This window comes from Dipodomys merriami, unplaced genomic scaffold, assembly GCF_024711535.1.
Source record: "Dipodomys merriami isolate MVZ:Mamm:240054 unplaced genomic scaffold, mDipMer1.0.p SCAF_136, whole genome shotgun sequence".
Taxonomy (NCBI): Eukaryota; Metazoa; Chordata; class Mammalia; order Rodentia; family Heteromyidae; genus Dipodomys; species Dipodomys merriami.
In genome coordinates, this window is record NW_027202671.1 from 3,356,502 (window position 1) to 3,371,670 (window position 15,169).

The 15,169-nt window shown below is 40.1% G+C and overlaps 1 long non-coding RNA gene across 4 annotated transcripts; it reads right to left on the reverse strand.

Annotated features, from left to right (window-relative positions):
• Window positions 1-3,634: 3,634 nt before the first annotated feature.
• LOC138825243 (uncharacterized) lies at window positions 3,635-14,828 on the reverse strand. 4 transcript variants are annotated; one of them, XR_011371372.1, is made up of 8 exons: window positions 14,619-14,828; window positions 13,151-13,260; window positions 12,374-12,492; window positions 11,049-11,192; window positions 9,719-9,947; window positions 6,932-6,991; window positions 6,131-6,280; window positions 3,635-5,674 (listed from the first exon to the last, which is right to left on the reverse strand). It is a non-coding gene; the product is annotated as an uncharacterized lncRNA (long non-coding RNA). The 4 variants fall into 4 exon arrangements; XR_011371371.1 differs by having other exon boundaries at window positions 11,049-12,492; XR_011371373.1 differs by lacking the exon at window positions 13,151-13,260 and having other exon boundaries at window positions 11,049-12,492.
• Window positions 14,829-15,169: the final 341 nt, after the last annotated feature.

Below are 15,169 nucleotides of genomic sequence, written 5' to 3' on the forward strand. Positions count from 1 at the left end.
GAGGGCCACTGTTGCCTAAATGGATCCACCACCTGGGCTACAAACTTTTGGCATAATGTGGGACTATTTGCCATGCCCTGGGGTTAAACCTTCCACTGAAATCTTGGCATAGGGACTTTAAAATTAGTTACTGGTAAACTACATGCAAAATATTCACGGTCCTCAGGGTGTAAAGGAATAGTAAAAGAGCAATCCTTTAAATCAATAACAATCTAATGGTACCCCGTGGGAATAGCCACGGGTGTATGAAGTCCAGGTTGAGGGGCTCCCATGGGCACCATGGCCTTATTTACTTCTCTAAGATCCTGAAGTAATCTCCATTTTCCTGATTTCTTTTTAATTACAAAAGTGGGAGTGTTCCACGGAGAGGTGGTGGGTTCAATGTGGCCTGCAGCAAGCTGTTCCTGTACCAACGTAGTAGCCGCAGCCAGTTTTTCAGAGGACAAAGGCCATTGATCAACCCATACAGGCTCAGTCCTTTTCCAGGATATTTTGTCTGCATGGAGTACAGGCATGTCAACGGCCCCTAGGATAAATTTTTATAGCCCACACCAAAACGATTGGTTTTTACCTCCACCTGAATGGGTTCTTTAGGGCCTTGAGAATGTTTTCCTAAGCCTTGTCCAGGGCAAAAGCCCTGGTTAAGCATCTGTTGAGTAACCAATTCATTTGGACTACACATTATAAGCTTCATTTGGGATAAAATATCACACCCCCACAAGTTTACCAGGAGGGTCTCAACCACATATGGCTGGACTGTGCCCTTATTTTTTTCTTCATTTCCCAGGTTAAAATTTTGGAGCTCTGTAATGGGTTAGAGGTTTGTCCAATGCCTTTAAGGTGAGTCATGGAAGGGGTAAGGGGCCAGGACGGGGGCCAGTCTTTTTTAGAAATAATTGTAGCATCAGCACCCATATCCATAAGGCCTTCAAATTTTTTTCACATCCAATTTTAGCTTGAGGAGAGGCCGGTCCTGAGTAATCTCCTGGACCCAGTAAGCATCTGAAGACCCAAAGCCTCTGGATCCTTTCTTTTATGTAAGGCTAGGGCTTGTCTTATCAAGGGGAAGCAATATTAATTGAGCAATTCTTTGTCCAGGAAAAACTGTGACTGGCCCCTGAGAAGCAGTAGCCAGTAACTTAATCTCTCCCTCATAGTCATTGTCAATAACCCCAGGGGAAATACTAAGGCCCTGAAAAACAGCACTACCACACCCCAGAATGAGACCAAAGGTGTTTGGGGGCAGTGGGCCAAACACTCCTGTGGAAAGAATCTGATTTCTTAACTCGGGGGTCAATATTGTGTGGGAGGAGGCACAGAGGTCCAATCCTGCGCTTCCTGTGGTTGCCCATATGAGGGCGCTGATGGTGCGTGAGGGGTCACTTGGGAGACAAACCTGACAGCCCCAGGGTTCTGTCCTGTTTGGTTTTTGGGGCCCTGGGGTGGACCCCAGACAAAGTTTCCTTGTTTGGGTGGTAGGGGATTGCCCTGGATATAGGTTTTGGAGTGACATTCTGAGGCCCAATGTATGCCCTGTTTGCATCTTGGGCATAGGGACGGAGGGGATGTTTGTTCAGCCTTGTGGGCCGTACAGTCCTTTGAAAAATGGCCAGGCTGTTTACAATTAAAGCAGGTTTTAGGTTTTTGGCGCTGAGTAAAATCCTTAAGGGCAGAGCCTATGGCCAGGCTGATGTTACGCGAGGCAAGGTCAACATCAGAACAAAGTCTGATAAAGTCAGTAATGGTTTTGCCACCGCAGTGGGGACGTAAAGCCACTTGGCAAGCAGAATTGGCATTTTCAAAAGCAAGATGTTTAATAAGCTCATTATCAGTTTCTTCCTTTCCCATAAGGCGCTTGGCAGCCTCTGTAAGGCGCCCAATAAACTCACTGTTAAGATTCATGTGGTCCCTGTCGAACTTTGGCCAAGGAGGTAACAGCGGACCCTTGAGAAGGGAGGTTTTTCCAGGCCCTAAGGGCAGCGTGTTGAATCTGAACAAGCAATCCTGGGGGAAATTTAGCCTGTTTTTCATTAGTATCAAATGGCTTATTGCCCATCAATTTTTCTATGGTCCAGGACTTAGAGTGACCGCCAGCAGATATGTTAAGGCGAGCTATATCCTGGCATCTTTCACTATAGTCAGCCTTCCATAAAAGAAAATCTCTTCGTGTTAAAGTAGCCTTGGTTAGCATGGCCCAGTCATTTACTGTAAGCCAGTCCTCACTCAATGATTCCAAAACAGAAATGGTAAAAGGAGCGGTAGGGCTGTGAAGAATTTTTTAATTCTTTAATATGTCTAAATTTAAGGCAATGGTATTTTTGAGCTCTAATAACCAGATGCTCTCCTCCTTCCTCCTCCCCATTTGAGTCATCAGACTTGGGCCCTCCCTCCGGCTCTTCCTCTCTGTCCTCTGCCTCAGTCTCTTGATCATCAGATTCTCCTTCTAGATTTTCCAAAGTGGCTCTAATTTGAGACCGAGTGACTGGAAAAGCATGAAGGATCTTTTTCTTTTTTGTCGTTAATTTTTGTAAATTTGGGTTCCTAATATCTAGGTCCAGTTTATATAGTTGTTGTAATAGTTGGGCTTTTTCCTTCTTGGCCTGAAGTAGGGCCCTTAAGGACTGGGCTTCCCGGAAAAGCTTAATGGTGGCTTGTCTGGTGACCTCCTCAAGGTCTGCTGAAGAGGCCAAGGCAGGGGCACAGAAGGGAGGGGCTATTTTGTAGGGAGAAGGTTGCGTGCCCAAGGGGTTTAGAGGGGGCCAATCTGAGGCGTGGTATCTAGCAGCCTCCTCTTCTAAAGTGGCCTCGTCCTCCGGGGGAAGGACAGCATCATTGGGCCTTTGGGATCTGAGGTTAGAAAGAACCCGGTATATAGATTTTGCTTTTTGTAATTGTGAATCGCTGTTAGCGTCAGGCATTGATTTGGAAACCTAGGGACAATGAGACGCGACTGGGGGGGGACGGGAGCGGGGTTTTGGGGCAAGGGAGGCCTGACTCCCTGTAAATTTATGTTTTAAAAATTCTTCACCTTCCTTAACCACTCTAGACACATCTTTGTGTTGGTGGCAAACTTGGAGGATCTCATTTATGAGGTTCCAATATGAAAAAGCCTGAACAGGAATTTTCTCGGGGCCAAAAGTTTCATAATAATCCTTAAGACAGTCTCCAACACGACCCCACCTTCTTTCGTCTATAGTGCCCTCCTGAGGAAACCAAGGGCAAATATCCTCCGGCAGCATAAAAAATTGATTAATTTTTTTTTTCTTAACCCGTGTTCCTCGTGCCTTGAGTGAGGTCTTTAGGCCTTGAACAAAAAGTTCATGCTTACTAAGTGTTTGTCCCATGATTGGGTCGCCTCCCTTACTTTACGGATCTGTATCGCAGTCCAGCGTTTCTGTGGTGATCACGATGTGGATCTTCACTCACTGGCTGGGTGGCAATCCAAGAAGAAGAGAGCGACCGCTCAATCGGGCTACATTCAGACCAGGATCCTTGCTTCGAGCCCCATGTTGGGCGCCACCTGCCCCGGCCCGCGGGGTCAGTCAACAAGGGCTCAAAGAGGAACTGACCTGAATGAGAGACAAACCAGACACGAGGAAGGAGACCAAGACAGGGTTCTGATCAAGGTCTCAAACTTTATTTTTTACACAGCAGTATATATAGCATGCTGAGCAGGGTAATTAGTATCAGCAGGTCAATAGGGTTGCTAGGCACCAAAACTGCAAAGTATATCTTGCAAAAGGTCATAGGTGGGGAATCTTCAGAAGGCGCCAAGCAATGTTGTCAAACAGGACATTGGTAAGTTGTAAGGCTTAATGGCTCTTGTGCAAAGTGTGGCGGTTCTTATGCAAAGTGGTGGCTCCAAGCAATGTTGTCAAACAGGGTATCAATAGGCTCCAGGGCTTAACAGCTTTTATGGAAGGTAGTAGCTGTGTTTTCTAGCAAACAGCACTTGGTTCCCAGCATTTGTTCATACAAAATTGTCACTCCACCTATGGGCTGTTAGTAGTGACAAGACCCTACCAGAAGCATACATGTGTCAATTGCCACATATTAAATTGTGTTCTACTCCTATCATCCCTCTTAGGTGGATATTCTCTACCTCTGTAAATTAGGCCAATATCTTCCAAAAAATGTTCTGCTATGGCAATGCCTATATCTGACCTGTCTAGTACAGCAGTCATTAGTTGCATATGGCTATTAAGCAGTTGAAATGTAATGAATGCAACTGCAATGTATAATTTATAATTAGAATAAAATTTAAATTTACGCACACATGTGCTGCTGGTATTGGTTATGTGAGACAGCACATTTTAACAATAATATTCATTAATATTATTATGACAATCAGTATGATAATTATTAGCATAGTCTGTCCCACAGCTGCTGCTGCTAAGAGTGACATCATTGTTTATCCACTGTCACTCAGTTGTGAGGGGATCTGGGCCTGAAGATGGAAACCCAGTAAATACATTGCTCAGGTTGTCCATTTTTCTCTTTGAATCTCTTCAGGTGCTTTCCCAACCTTGTCACTTGTTTTAATTTTTGTGCCAGCACTGGTGCTATACTTTAGCTTTTTCTTTCAATATTGAGTCACATCTTCTCTACCAGCTTTTTGATTGTTTATTGGAGATAAGAGTCTTACATTCCAGTGGGTCACTTGTAATCCTAGCTATTCAGAAGACTGAGATCTGAGGATTGTGGTTTGAAATTAGCTTGATTAGGAAAGTTCATGGAACTCACAATTGAACATGGAGCTATGGTTTAGGTGGTAGTGTTCTAGCCTTGAGCAAAAAAGCTCAGGGACAGCACCCAGGCCTTCAGTTTAGGACTCAGGCCAACAACCCCTTCCACCACCCCCACCACCCCAAAAAGCGATTCTCATGCATTTTTTTTCTACCTGAAATTGGGGTTGGCTTCGAAATGCCATCCTCAGATCTCAGCATCCAGAGTAGTTTAGGATTACAGGTGTAAACCACTTGCTCCCAGCTACCTTTTGAAACTTTTGTAGATATTGTAGGTGTTAATGATTCTTGCAGCATGAAACAAATCTCAGCTATTACAAAGCAGAGTTTGTTAAAGGAAGTTTTCCAAATATAAATTTACTTTGAGAATTCTGTTATTAAGTATGCAGTCATGGTTATAAATTTTTACTCTTACCATATGTTTTTGAAACTCATAAGTTTTAGTATTTTATTTTTGTAGTTGCATTTTTGACATGATATTTTCTAATATGCCTTTTGATTTCTTCTTAGACCAACTTTAAAAATCAGATATACAGGGGATGGGAAGGTGGCTCTGTGATAGAGTATTGTCTTGCATTCATGAAGCCCTGGGTTCAATTCCTCAGCACCACATAAGCAAAAAGAAAAAAAGCTGGAGGTGGTGCTGTGGCTCAAATGGTACAGCACTAGCCTTGAGCTGAAGAGCTGAGGGACAATGCCCAGGCTTGATCCACTGTCACTGAACCTGTCTGAGAACCCAGGATATTGGTTGAAAATCCTATAGATCAAGAGTTGTAGAGACTCGCCGGCTTCTGCAAGAACCAATCCAGATAGGTGTTTACATTGCTATGTAGAAGAATGACTAGAACTGCAGGAGATGGAGGTTGGCTCTCCCAAGGTGTGGGTCAGAGAAACTGGATTCTGAATCATTATAGCATCCCCACTTGACCCTAAAATAATGAGAGAAGTGAACACAGTTAATTACAAGCATCATAGGATATTTTCATAAGCATCTTTTCTTACTTAATGCAATATTTTTAAATTTTCGTTTTATGCATCAAAATGTTCATAAAATATACAATGAACACACACACACACACACACACACACACACACACACACACACACACACACACACAAAAACACACACACAGAATATGATGCTTCTAAATCCTGCCTGTAAGGGATCTCTAATTTGCCAGCACCATCCCACTATCTAGTTATAACCAGCGCACAGGTCCTTGCTGCTTCGGGAATCTTCCTCAACCTCACAGATACATATGTCACATTTCCATGCAGGAGGACAAATCGGCACATCTCACATTTGGATACAACAAACCTGGAGAGCAATGGCAACAGAGATCATCCCCTCCCCATCCCTTTCCTTAGCTCTAGTGTATTCTTACCTGGGATCCAGAGCATGAGTAGCCCCAGGAGCTGAGCAGGGCACCTCATTTTGAGAGTAAGGAGTCCTGGTCAGTTCAGGCATCTTAGAGCTGAGCTTTTATGTTGGACTTGCAGGGAAGCTCCTCCCTAGGGAGCAATATGCAAATGTCCTGGTGGGTGCAATGGTGAGAGACAATCTGTCAGGTGAGACAGAAACAGACACCAGGAGGGTAGGCCCTCTCCTGTAAGCAAATGACATTAACTGTGATCAAGAAAAGATCAAAAGCTATATACATATGACCAGATAAGATGAAGTTAAGCGAAATGAAGCCCAAGATAAGGACACAAGTGTTTTTTATTTCTTTCTCACTATTGAAAACTAGAAGTGGCGCTGTGGCTCAAGAGGCAGAGCACTCGCCTTGAGCTGAAGAGCACAGGGACAGCGACCAAGCCCAGAGTTCAAGCCCCAAGACTGACCAAAAAGTAAAAAAGATGCAGTGCACCAACATCAGATACAGTGAAAACAGGGGTGAGGAAGATACAGAGAAACAAAAAAAATCACATGGTACATTATAAATATGTTAGAAACAATAGCAAGAAAGCAAAAAACCAGTTGGGTCCCTATCTTGGGGTTCATTTCGCTTACCATCATCTTATCTGGTCATATGTACATAGCTTTTGACCTTGTCTGCTTGTCCATGACTAGTTATGGGTCCATTCTATGACCAAATGGGTAGAAGCACCCTGGAGATTTATTTTCTCTGTAGTTTCAGCATTAGAAGGATACACTATAGACAAGAAGGATATAAGTTTTCAATCACCTTCCATGGCTGTCATTCTTTATCAAGACATAGCATCCTGGGGTGTTTTTCAGGAATAATCTATGAGTAAATGAGATAGTGAGATATAGTCTTCCATTAGATGGTAGTAGCCTCTGAATTCGAATTCTACCACTATGTCTGGCATTAAAAGGCCTCAAAATCCTCAGTGCCAATGCTCCCTAGGTCTCACTGGAAAGACTTCAGTGTCACTGGACTTACAGCCTTAGAGATTCAGTTAGTTTTTCTTGTGTTATACTTTCTGTTTAGTCATTGTTAATAAGCTATAATAAAAGCAAAATTGTCCTAAATTTTAAAAGACAGAGGAAAAAGAAGGAAAGATAAGGGAAGTTAATCAATTAAAAGCTACAAGTCCAAAGGCTGAAAGTTTGACAAAACCTTCCTGAAAGCTTGTTGAAATATTAAAACCTGAGTAGCAACCAACACATAACTTAGGAATATTAGTAACAACTAATTTCTGGACTGTTAACCCCAATCAATCCATAAACAAGTACATTTTTACAGACAGCCATATTTTACTTCTGTATATGAAATCTAACCTGTTTTACTTCTACCTAATATAGAATCATTTCAGGGAATGTTTGTAAAGCCTTACTGAAATGTTCTAGGTATTTATATCATGTGAAACATATTCCTACTGCTATTCAGCCTTGCAACTGGTGGATACAGGAACTTATCCTAGGACCTGAGTCAATGAACTATTCAATTTCACGGAAACTAAAGTCTCAAGATCTTTTGAGCCAGTATTTATAAAGAGCTTTTTTCCTCAAAAAGATTTCTTTATTGAGATTAAGCAACTTACATAAATTTCACAGTACTGTGGCATAGTTATACTTATCCAAAGTCATAAAAACATTTTATCCTTCATAATGATTATCATCATAATTTTAATCTATGAAGTTTATGAGCTCTACAAACATTAATATTAAACTATTTCTTCCAGATCAGGTGATATGATAAAGAGCTTTAACAAGTTGTATCTCTTCCTGGTTATTATTGGGAGTTATTGAGCAGAAAGAAATAATGTTCAAAGAGGAAACTTCTTCAAATTCTCAGTTCCAGTTGGACCTAAACTTCTCTCCATTGTTAATCTCCTAGGTTCTGGGCAACACCTGGTTGATGGTCATAGAGGAAGGGGGTGCCCTCTGACCTTTCCTAAATCATAGATTTCCTAAATCCTAGATCTTAAGAGCTTATTTGAATAAAGAGGTAAGCATTTTTTCTGTAATGGGATGGGTATTCTGTAGGAAAAGAAGTATGATCCTTGACATACGATTTTGCTTCCTGATTCAAAGGAAAGCAAAGAAGTCAACGTGATTTAGGAATTCTTGAATGTTCTTAGGATATACCATTTAATGGCTCAGCTCTTTTTCTTCTTTCTCAGTGATATTTCTGGACCCATAGTTCTGGAGTCTTGTGGATGAAATCTGAATAAATGTTGCTTCTTTTAATTTATGATGTATAATTTTAATTTATTATTTAAGAAGTGTTTCCAACCTTCAATAAATCAAATTATATTCACCTGGAATTTCTAGAATTACATTTTTATATTATGTTTAACAAATTACCTATTGGCCTGGCTGTATGGTTAGCTGATCATTCAGGAGAGTGGCTTCTTATTCATAAAGATTCTCTCCAACTTTTGCATTTTCCTTTTCCTATTACAGTATCATAATTTCATCTTCCTTATCCTTCTCATCATCCATTTGCTTTGAATATTTATACAATAGATATTGTACCTCAATGAGAATTAACAAACGAATACATGCTAAAAGAAAAATAGCATCCCTAATCCTGCTGTCACATTGCTGAACACTGGCTACTGGGTATAACACTCTGTGTGCTTTTATTTTAGTTGAGTTTATTTCTTTTATATTGTAATGTGAAGTTGTTTTTCTTCATCTTTATATGAAATATAACATATTACAAATAATTCTTCATTTTTTTTTCTTTTGGTCGGTTATGGGGCTTGAACTCTGAGCCTAGGCACTGTCCCTCAGCTCTTCAGCCCAAGGCTAGTACTCTATCACTTGAGCCACATCACCACTTCTGTTTTTCTGGTGGTTTATTGGAGATAAGCGTCTTAAGGACTTTCCTTCCCTGGGCCAGCTTTGAGCCGTGATCCTCAGTTCTCGGCCTCTTGAGTAGCTAGGATTATATGCTTGAGCCACCAGTACCTAGCTTAGTAACAAGGTTCTTAAAAACATTTCATTGAAGGGCTGGACATGGTAATTAATTCATGCCTGCAATCCCAGCTAAACTGGAGGCAGAGATTTTTAAGATTGTGTTTCATTCATAGCTGTCCTGGAAAGCATTGAAACTCAACCCCAAAAACAAGTTGTAGCACGTGGTATATGTTTCTGAAGCTATGCAGGAGGTGAAATTAGAAGGATTGTTATAGAAGGCCTAGCCAGGTAAAATCACAAGACCTCATCTGAAAAATAAACTAAAGTAAAAACTGATGGTGAAATGACTAAAGTTCTAGAGCCTACTAAGCAGGAAACCCCAAGTTCAAAACCAATAGAACCAATTATATTGCTTTATCATTGACTACATCATTTATCATTTACTGCTAAACATGTAATATCTTCAATACAAATCATGTATTCAATTTCTTCTAATTTCTATAAATTCAATATTCTTTTTTTATTTCAGTTCTAGGACAGGGTCTTGAACTCAAGGCCTCCTGCTTACTCTTGCTTGGATTTTTCTCTCAAAGTTGGTGTTCTACCACTTGAGCCACATCTCCACATCTGGCTTTTTACTTACCAATCATGGAAATAAGAGTCACAAGATTTATCCAAAGATGGTGGATAAATATTAAAATGCTGCTTTCCCATGGCTATCATGATAAACCTCCTTTTTCTGCCCTTCTGTATTTGGCAATTGGGAGTGAGTAGCCAGACATGATACAGGAGTCTGCATTTTAAAATGTTAAAAATCTGGTTTCAGAATGATCTGTGTCCAGCATGGGAGATGTGCGTTTGGTTCTGTTAGACTGCAAAACAGGGACACACATGCTTAGTCCATAGTTTGGATAAATTTGCATCCAATGATTTGATATTTCAAATTGATATGTCAACATTTTACTGTAAACCATCCTGATGGTATTTGCATAGAATCTTTCTTGTGTATCATTACAGTTTTTATTCTCTTTATCTCACAGTTCTTTTTGAGTGTACTACAGTTAGAACTCAGGGACTTCAGATTGCTAGGCCAGCACTCTATCCACTAAGCCACCCTCCCAACTGCTGCTTTTGCTTTAATTCATTGTTCTGCTATCATCTGGAATGTACAGAAAATTCTTGAGCTGACCTGGACTGAGATATTTCTACCTCTTTGTCTTTTATATCTGAAAGTACAAGGCATGCATCACGAGGCCTGGACTTCTCATATTTTTCTTATTTGTTTTCTTTTTTTTTTTGTTAAATACGTTTTATTGTAAAAATACTGTACAGAGGGGTTACAGTTACATGAGTAAGGTAATGAGTACATTTCTAATAAAGCATTGTTGCCTCTTCCTTTGTTTTTCCCCTACCATTCCTTCCCTTCCCACCTTCCCAACCAGGAGATTCTTATTTACAATTAACTGACCAAATTCATGAAATGGAGCTGTGGCCCAAGTGGTAAAACAGTAGTTTTGAGCACAAAAGCTCAGGGACAGCCCTCAGGCCCAGAGTTCAAGCCCAAAGAGCAAAAGAAAGAAAGAAAGAAAAAGTTCTTTGCATGCCTATATAACTTGCAATTATTTTTTATGTTTTGATCTAAGTTCATTCTGTACCTTACTTTTTAGTACTTAGAAAATATTCATTTAGGTGAAATGAAATGCTTTAAAACACAAAATCTACAGAAATTCCAGAATAGTTACTGAATGGTAAAAATGTAAGTAAATGTGGATTTCTTTTCTTTTTTTCTATTTTATTTTATTTGTGAACATACTGTACAGAGGGGTTACAATTACATGGGCAGTATAATGGCTACATTTCTTACCAAGCATTGCAGCCTCCTCCTTTGTTTACCCTTCACATCCCTTACCAGCCTCCCCCCTTCCCCCCAATCCCAATCCTTCTCCTTCCCCCCCTTCCCCCCCCCCACGCACCGACGTTGTAAAGCTCGTTTTGGACATGACAACTTGTACTTCTCATTGTTGCAACAGGTCCACCTGTATCCTTAAACAGCTGGTTTTTCCCCATCTCCTCCACAAGGTATACTGACATCAAATATAGTGAAAGCAGGGGTTATACTGTGGGGGAGGGACATACAAAGCAACAAAGAGATAATCTTATAAATGCTTTAGAAACACATGCATGAAAGAAAAAAACATTAAAATACATATCTAAGGGTTCATTTTTATTTGTTTGCTTGTCATCCCATGGTATTGGTCATGACGTGTACTTGACATGTGCAATATTAAAAGCATACACCTACATGTGCCTCACCCAAAGTTATTGGCAGTGAATTTTTCTTGAACCTAACATTAGAAAAATTCTGAAGAAAATTCCAGGAACCAAGGTGAAAATCTTATCCAAAAGTTACTGTAGAGAACCATAAGAAATAGAGACACTAAAACTATGCAGCCAACCAAACAGTTGCCCATTATGCAGCAATTGTGATGAGCAAAAGATCACAGTGATCTCAGGCTCTCTGCTACTTAGCAGTCTGAGATTCAGGTCTACCTAGAACCCACCTTGGGTTTTTCCTGCCCCTTTAAGTTGTGCTTTTGGATGGCTGGTCTTCAACCATGCATGTCTTGAAGGACAGTGTCATCAGCTCTTTACTCTGGCTTAAGTTCTCTGGCTCTGAATGTCCTCCCTGTCTGTCTTCTAATTCCTCAATAAAAAATTAAACTCTCCTTTTCCATCTGCAAGATGTGTCTCAAGAAAGCATTTTCATCTGTGCCACTCTATTCCATGTATGTCTCTGCAGACTCAGGGTAAAATGCACATCCATAGACACAATCCAGCTGCTATCCTGTGAGCCTGAGGTCAAACAATGTGCCCTGGTGGCCCCACCCTTCCATGCTTTATGGAGTGTGGCAGCTGCTAAGTTCCTTACTTATCTGCTTCAGCATCCTCGTTTGTGTAATTGTTACAGTAGTGTTGAACACTTTGCTGTATCTTTCTCTGGGATTTTACCTTCTTCCATCCATGGACCAATTTTTTCCTTGGCTATTTTTACTCACAGTATCATATATCTCATAATCCTAAGTATTTTCTTCAATGGCAACAAACCCCTGAAGTCTTTAATCACACCACATCTCCACCTCCTCAATCTATTTCCTCCTACATCCACAGTTAGAAAATTGCCTATAAAAGAGAGATGCCCTATGTTTGTCATTTTTACTTGCTCTTAATTCACCTTTTTGTATACCTTTTCCCTCATACTTAACTCATGATATTTAGTAGTGGAAACTTCAATACCCACCATAGAAGCTCTTTCAGAGTGAGTTTTTTTCCCCCAAGTTATTCCTTATGATTAGTTGGATATATTTCCAGGTAAAGTTATAATCCATAGGAAAATATTTTGTAAAATGGAAGAGTTTCCTATACATTGGTTAAAAAATTTGGTAAGTCTTAAGAGCATACATAAATGACATAACATATAATAACAAAACAATGTGACAATAATACTTGTTAGACAATATATTGGAAATGAACTTTACAGCTTGGGCTGGGGGAGTAGTTGGCAGGGTAGACATTGGAGATAATGAGGGAGAGGGCAACACTATTCAAAAAGAAACCTACTCATTACCTTACTTTTGTAACTGTAATCCCTCTATGTATCACCTTTACAAAATCGTGAAAACAATAAAATAGGGAAAATCAGAAAAATCATAGACTAATATCTAATAATACATCATATATAAAAATAACGCATAATATATTTTATATAATTTATATTTAATTCTTATGTACTGTATCTTATGCATTAGGTATATATACATAAATAGGATGCATAAGTTGCATGCATATGTTCACTTGTCAATCTGAGAATCAGAGGGCTTCTAAATTAATGAAGATCTGCTTTAACTTGAGTTTTCTTCATTTTTATTTTTATAAATAAAAGACTTCAGTGACTGTCAAAGATTCCTAGATTCTTGAGATTAAAACAGAGAAGATTCAGTGAGCTAGGAACACTGCTGTGATTCTTGGTGGGAACTGGTCTGGAGGACAGAGGGACTAAGCTCAAGAAACATCTCACCTTCAGTGTACCTTGCAGGGGAGAGCACAGGATGGCTGGACACCCAGTGCCAACAGTGTGTTTGCATTCGGTGTTTCTCTTGATAATTTCAGCTTGATTGATAAGTGGGACTGGGATTTAGAAAATAGAAATAAACTAAATTTATCCTCCTTTCACCCCTCCCTTTCTCTCCTTCCATTCATGTCCATCTCCTACTTTGCTTCTCTCTCTCTCTCTCTCTCTCTCTCTTTCTCTCTCTCTCTCTCTCTCATTTTCTTTATTTTTCTCAATGTATGATGAATATATTCCACAAGTACAAATCTCTTTTAAAATTAGATAACTGATCTCTGCACTTCATCATTCTGATTGAGTTAAAGGCTGTCTCCATTTATGTGAAAAAATATTTCTAATAGAGTCAACAGCTATCCATGACATATCAGCAGGCCAGGAATAATGGAAAATAACTGTTTTAATAAATAGAAAAACCCTGCAACAAACTTTGTACTCATTGATACAGGTATTTAGCATTTTAACACTCAAGTTTTATTCAAGTATGAAATGTTCACTATTACTTTCTGTACCTAAAATTGTACTGAAGTTCTCCAAATGCAGTAAGAAATGCTAAAACTAATTGGAAAAAAGCACAAAAGACCTGAAGCAGAAAAAGGAAGTGGCAAACTGTCTTTACTTGCTGATGAAATTTTTGCATAAAGTATTTAAAAATCTCAAAATAAAACTTTTGAAAAAACTTCGAAGTGTCTCCATGCACATTATGAATATCTATTCAAGATTAATAGAAACTTGAATAAAGGCAGAGTATTTCCATGTTTATAGTCTGGAATGTAATTTTAATACTTCAACATTCAGCCCAGGGCCAGTATCACACATCTATAATTACACTTACTTCAAAGATTGAGACATAGAAGCTTGCCCAGGATATCCTGGGCAAGATTCCTGTTCTATGATTCTAGAACAGCTCTTACAAGAGGAAGCATGAGGAAAGCAGCTGGGACAGCCCAGGCTCACACTTCTGCTTCCTGGAGGTTTATGTTATGGCTTGTATCACTGTGGGTGGGTTATTATAATTCTGTTGACAGTAATAAGTGGCAATGTCTTCAGGCTGCAGGCTATTGATGGTGAGAGTGTACTCTGTCCCAGAACCACTGCCACTAAATCTGGAGGGGATCCCGGATTGTAAATACTTAGCACTATAGATCAGGAGCTTTGGAGCTCCCTGTGGTTTCTGCTGGTACCAGTTTAACCAACTGTTAATGCCCTGACTGGCCCGGCAAGTGATGGTGACTCTGTCTCCAGGAGATGCAGATAAAGTGGATGGAGACTGGGTCATCTGGATGTCACATCTTGTACCTGCCATTGGAAAAGTAATAAGTATACAAAGAATCAAGCATGTTTTCAGAAAGCTTCATAAACAGCCAGGCATCACTGACTACAGCAAACTGAGGAGACCCTCAGCGTATTCTTTCCTTACCTGTAATCCAGAGCAGCAGGAGCCCCAGGAACTGAGCAGGGGCCTTCATGTCCATGCTGTGTGCTGACAAGGACTGACTCCTGCTCAGGGTATGAGCAGCTTTCAAGAACTGCTCAGAGCAGTGGGCTGTGCTCTGGGCACATGCAAATCAGTAGGGGTTGGAAGGGGCCAGCGCAGCTGCACCAGCCCAGTATATGAGCCCAGACATGATGTACCAGATACAAAAAAAACATACCAGGGTAGCACTGATGTGCCTGAAGAGAACGTGTTTCTCTCTGAGGTTCAAGGGACAGAATGCCTCTCTGGTTAAATACAATGAACTTTAATTTACACATGGGTCATGACACGCTTTTCATAATAGCATTTTATCTAAGTCAATTTTTCAAGCAAAAATGGTTCCAAAATGTAGAATTAATGATTTAGATCACATTTTCTAAGTCTTTGGTTTCCTTGAACCTGTTTGTTAATCATGGACACAATTACTCAATTACTCAAGCTACATGGGTATGTAGGTTGATAGAGAGATTGACAGTTAAGTAAATAGATGATAG